General features: G+C 31.0%; 1 long non-coding RNA gene across 1 annotated transcript; it reads right to left on the reverse strand.

Annotated features, from left to right (window-relative positions):
* Nucleotides 1-3,160: 3,160 nt before the first annotated feature.
* Nucleotides 3,161-3,971, reverse strand: LOC107891084 (uncharacterized). Its single transcript, XR_001682119.2, has 2 exons — nucleotides 3,483-3,971; nucleotides 3,161-3,395 (listed from the first exon to the last, which is right to left on the reverse strand). It is a non-coding gene; the product is annotated as an uncharacterized lncRNA (long non-coding RNA).
* Nucleotides 3,972-4,799: the final 828 nt, after the last annotated feature.

Here is a 4,799-nt window from a genome sequence, read left to right on the forward strand (position 1 = left end):
ATATTATAAGAAAAATGTATTCATAACTAATATTTAAAATTTTGGTGGAGATAATAATTTTAATGTCATAAATTATGAGAAAATAAAATGTGAACGTAGATACTTTGGAGCTGATAAATCCAAAAACAATAAATAAAGAAGAAAAAGAGTTTAAAGTAGGTTTAGGTAAAAGGACAAATTGGTTGACCCAGTCAATCAGATATGCTTTTTCTACACCTTATAAAAGAAGTAGGTTAGGTAGGGACTTTGATGGCGAAAGGAGAAGAAATAAATAAACAAATATTTCGTACATGACTTAAACACCACCCAATCAGATGAGGCTTAAATCTCAGGATCCAAGACTTTAATACCAAGTCAATTATTTATTATTGCTCTAATTATCAGTGTGTTCAGTTCCACCAAAATCATTGCGTTCACAATTTACAGCAGTGTCTGGTGGCTAAATTCCGCTTATTTTCCCCTTTACTTTACCACTTTTTCTTTTCCATCATCGTCAAAAATGTTGCACAAATAAATTTAAATTCTATTTTAAGATTTGTTTTAAAGGTAAATTCTACAATTCATCATCCAAATTCCATAAGCTTTCATTTTTGGCATAAAAAAAGTTTACCACAATCATTGTATGCTTTTATAATGTTAGTTACTCTTTGTTAATTTGTCATTACAAACAATTTTTTTTTGGGACAAAAGTGATTCGAACTTATATTATTTTTGTGAAAGATAAATACTCGATCAATATGCCTCAATTTTAAGATTTATTATGTGTATTCATTCTAATTATCCAATTTGAATAAATTTTTATATTGACCACTCATTTTATCTTTTTAATTTTCTTTATTTTTTTCTTTTTTAAATTTAATTTCATTATTTCCGAGTAAAAGAAAGAAACCCAGGATTTTTATAGAGAACTACCTAAGTTTTTATGGGAAAAACCAATTTTTTTTTCAAATTCCTTTTCCCCTTTTTTTTCTAGAATTAAATTTAGTTTTTTTTTCAATAAGAGAAAAAACTTAAGTCTTATATGGAAAAAACTTGGATTTTTGTAAGGAAAAGCATTTTACCTTTTAAATTTATTTTATTTTTTAGAATTAATTTTAATTTTTCTATAGTCATCCATATAGATTGTAAATAGTGAAGATGTTTCCTCTCTCGTCTAACAATTATGAGTTCCCTACTTCTCCTCTACCCCCGGAGGTTTAGTGAGCAACTAAAAAGGTGAATATAAGGATGGAGTTTCGAAGGTTGTATTTTAGCACATGGTAGAAGGTCTCGAGCCATCCAATACTTTATAATTTGATCTAACCCAATATTTATTTTTCTATTTTCCATAAATAAACTTCAATATATTTTCAATTAAATAACATTCTCAATCCAGTTCTAATTTTGTTAAAATCATGAAGACTTTACCGTAAACGAATCTATGAGAAAATATATTTAATAATTCTGCATTCAACAGTTCATTATGACCAAATGATTTATACCCCATAGTCGAGCTATGGTCTTACACATTATACCCCATGTTTAGTATCCTAACAGACTCTTTATGTTGCCATAACCAAGTTATGGTCTTACACTTTATACCCCATTGTTAATGTCCTAGCGGATTCTCTATGTTGTCATATCCGAGCTATGGTTTAATGTCCCGACGGATTCAAGTTATGGTCTTACTCATTATATCCCATTACAGCCCATCCATTCCACCTCACTTCTAACCTTGACACTGCAATGCCCATTCTACAAGGCTCGGAGCTTCACTCATCCCGGGTTGCACCCAATAATTTTGGATTGCGGTAAACGAAAACACCATCCGCCCAATCCTCCACATCACCGAATCCTAACTTTATCTAACACGTCAATCATCTAACTAGTGGTGCATGCAAAAACCATATAAGGGACAATCATACAAAGTATATTAATGTAATCAATAAATTTATTTTATTAATCAAATTGTTGAAAAAATTACAAGTTTACAAACAAATATACTGCACCCAGGGCACTAGATCTAGTAGTACTGTCATGTCAATCGATATTAATTCAATATAATTTGACCGTAGTTACTCCGACAACGAATGTGACACTTTGTATCTTAGATTCGACGATTGGGTCGGACATAGGTTGTTACACGACTGTCCATTAATATATCTTCAAATTAAATACATAAAAATTTCTATTCATGATTTCATTGACTTGGTTACAAAATTTGATTTCGAAATCGCATTTTCGACATCAGCTAAAAATTAAGTTGTTACAATGTTGGAGTAGACTATGATGGTGGTTCACACCAAGTGTGATGCATAGTGCCATTAAAAATAGAAGTTTAAGATTATATAAGGGAGTTGAGAGAGAGTTGTTGCAAGATGTTTGTATGACAAGTAGCTAAGTTTTTCTGCACCTCTTCTTTGGTGCTGAATGGTGGTATTTATAGAGAGAGGTTGGCTTGGCGTGAGTCTTGATCATCAACCACTCTACTCCATAGGTAGAGTGACAGGTTGTCAGTTAGAATCATTGTTGTAATTGGTGTGAAGTGATAGGCAAAGCAACGTAAGATTTGAGGAAGTGATGGGTTGACGAATGTTGACAAGCATTTTTCTCTCTATATATCTTTTGAGGATTTGCCTGAGCTCACCTTATGTGATAAAAACGTTTTAATGAGTTGGAGACTAGGCCTTTGACAAAGTCCAACCTTGTCGAATTTCATCTTTAATGGTCTAATTAAAATTTTAAATCAATTCTATATCTCTATTATATTAATTTAAAATATTATTTTTATTAATATATATTTAATTCTTTTACTCAAAATTTAACATATACAAATAAAATAGATGATGAAATTATAAAATCGTGTAAGATTACTTTAATTTAATAGTCACGAACATCTATGTATAATTTTAAGTAAACAAATACAAATACATTTTTAAATACATGATTTGCTTATATGTTATTTTTTTCTCTCTCCACTAAACTTTAACAACTCGGTTGCTCAAAGGAATTTGAAGTGTAAATAGCCCAATCCAAGTTAAATTTGAGTAAGAGAAATATTCACTAAATGTTGAGGTGGTTGCACAAATCAGAAGTTAGATTCTTAAGCTTTCAATAGCTTGAGCACAATAATAATATTTTAACTTAAAAAGACGTCTCAAGTAAGCAAGAAGTAGGCAAATTTGATCCAACAGATTGCGCTGTATTAGTGATGATACATGTACATATGAAGTACAGCCAAGAAGGCGAGGGAAAAAAGAGAAAGGAAAATGGGGAACACCCAAAATCCTAATGTAGTTTCCAGGGCAGGCATTTGAGCTTAGAGCAAGGTTGGGTCCAAGTAGTGGAGCATTCACCTCCACTTCCATCGCAACACTTGCAAACAACTCCAAGAGTCGCAAAAATCTTCGAGTATCCTATATAAACAACAATCCCTGAGTAAGTCAATTGAAACTGAAACAAGGTAAAGCTCAAGAGAAACAAACAAGCAGGCAGGCTCTTACTTTGTTGATCAGGCAGGATAGAAAATGGCCTGGCTGCCGACACCATGGGAACCTGGGATGAAGAAACTGAGATTACAAGCAAAAAAAGGAGCACAAAACCCTGAAATTTATCCATATTTTTGCAAGTGAGGAGGGTAAGCAATGCACGAAGGGATGAAATATAAGCACAAAAAGAAAACCCCAATAATGGGATTACTTTAAGGGGAGGAGTCGCATCAAGTAATTGTTTTAATTTAATCTAGAAAGGAGGCTGTATTTTTCTGATTGAACTCAATGGCAAAGATTTAATGATGGATAGAGAGGGTTTCTAGAGAAACAAAACGAACGAAGACATATGCCAACACGTTTCCAACTTGTTTACGTTTCTACAAGTGTGAAAACTTGGGGAAATTTCTCGGTGGGCGTTGTGGGATCCACTACCTTACCCCCAAACCCTGCCCTACTTGTACTACTAGACAAGAGAAGAAACAGCATACATGGGATCTTGAATTGCATTTTATTTAGATGGTGGTTACATGGGATGTTTTGCTTTAGATGGTGATTTTAAATACATGGAATCTTGAATTGCATTTTATTTTTTAATACTAAAAATAAATAAAAATTTTAATAGAAAAATTAAGTTTATTTTTTAATTTAATTTAAAAAGATTAATTTACTTATTTTTAAGTAAAAAAGAATAAAATATAATCTAAATTCTATAATACTTTTATCAAATTTTAATTGATGAATTCCGAAGCTGAGGGTAGCCCACGTTTACGCAAGTTGAAATAGTATTGATGAGTGAGAGGTACTTCAAGGGCCACTTTGGAAGAGAGTTGTTTCTTATGGCTAGACTTTGAGCTTTTGGTCTGAACTTAGACAAGGGATGAAGAAATAATTTCAACATCTAAACATGTTGGAAAGTTTCTCTTATCATGAAAGCTTTTGATTTGGTTTGATGGATGAATTGCATCCGGTTTCAACCACTTAATAACTATTATGCCATTATTTATTGATATTAGACTCGACTAGAAGTTGATTGACAATTTAATATTACGCTTTCTATTGGAAGTGTCACCATAAAAAAATAAAGAATATTTGATTTTTGAAATCAAAACTACAATTAAAAAGTATTTTTTCTCATGGGATTCAAGTGCTTTTAATTTTTGATTTTTTGTGTTTGGAAGTAAAAATGATCAAAATATCATTATTTATATTAATTATTTAAAAGATATATAGAAAATTAGATTAATTTATGTTTTATGTATTATTGTATTAAATTATTTAAATATATTTATTATTTATATTTAAAATAATGTATTTATCACTAGTTTTGTA

The sequence above is a fragment of the Gossypium hirsutum genome, chromosome D09 (genome assembly GCF_007990345.1).
Source record: "Gossypium hirsutum isolate 1008001.06 chromosome D09, Gossypium_hirsutum_v2.1, whole genome shotgun sequence".
Lineage (NCBI taxonomy): Eukaryota > Viridiplantae > Streptophyta > Magnoliopsida > Malvales > Malvaceae > Gossypium > Gossypium hirsutum.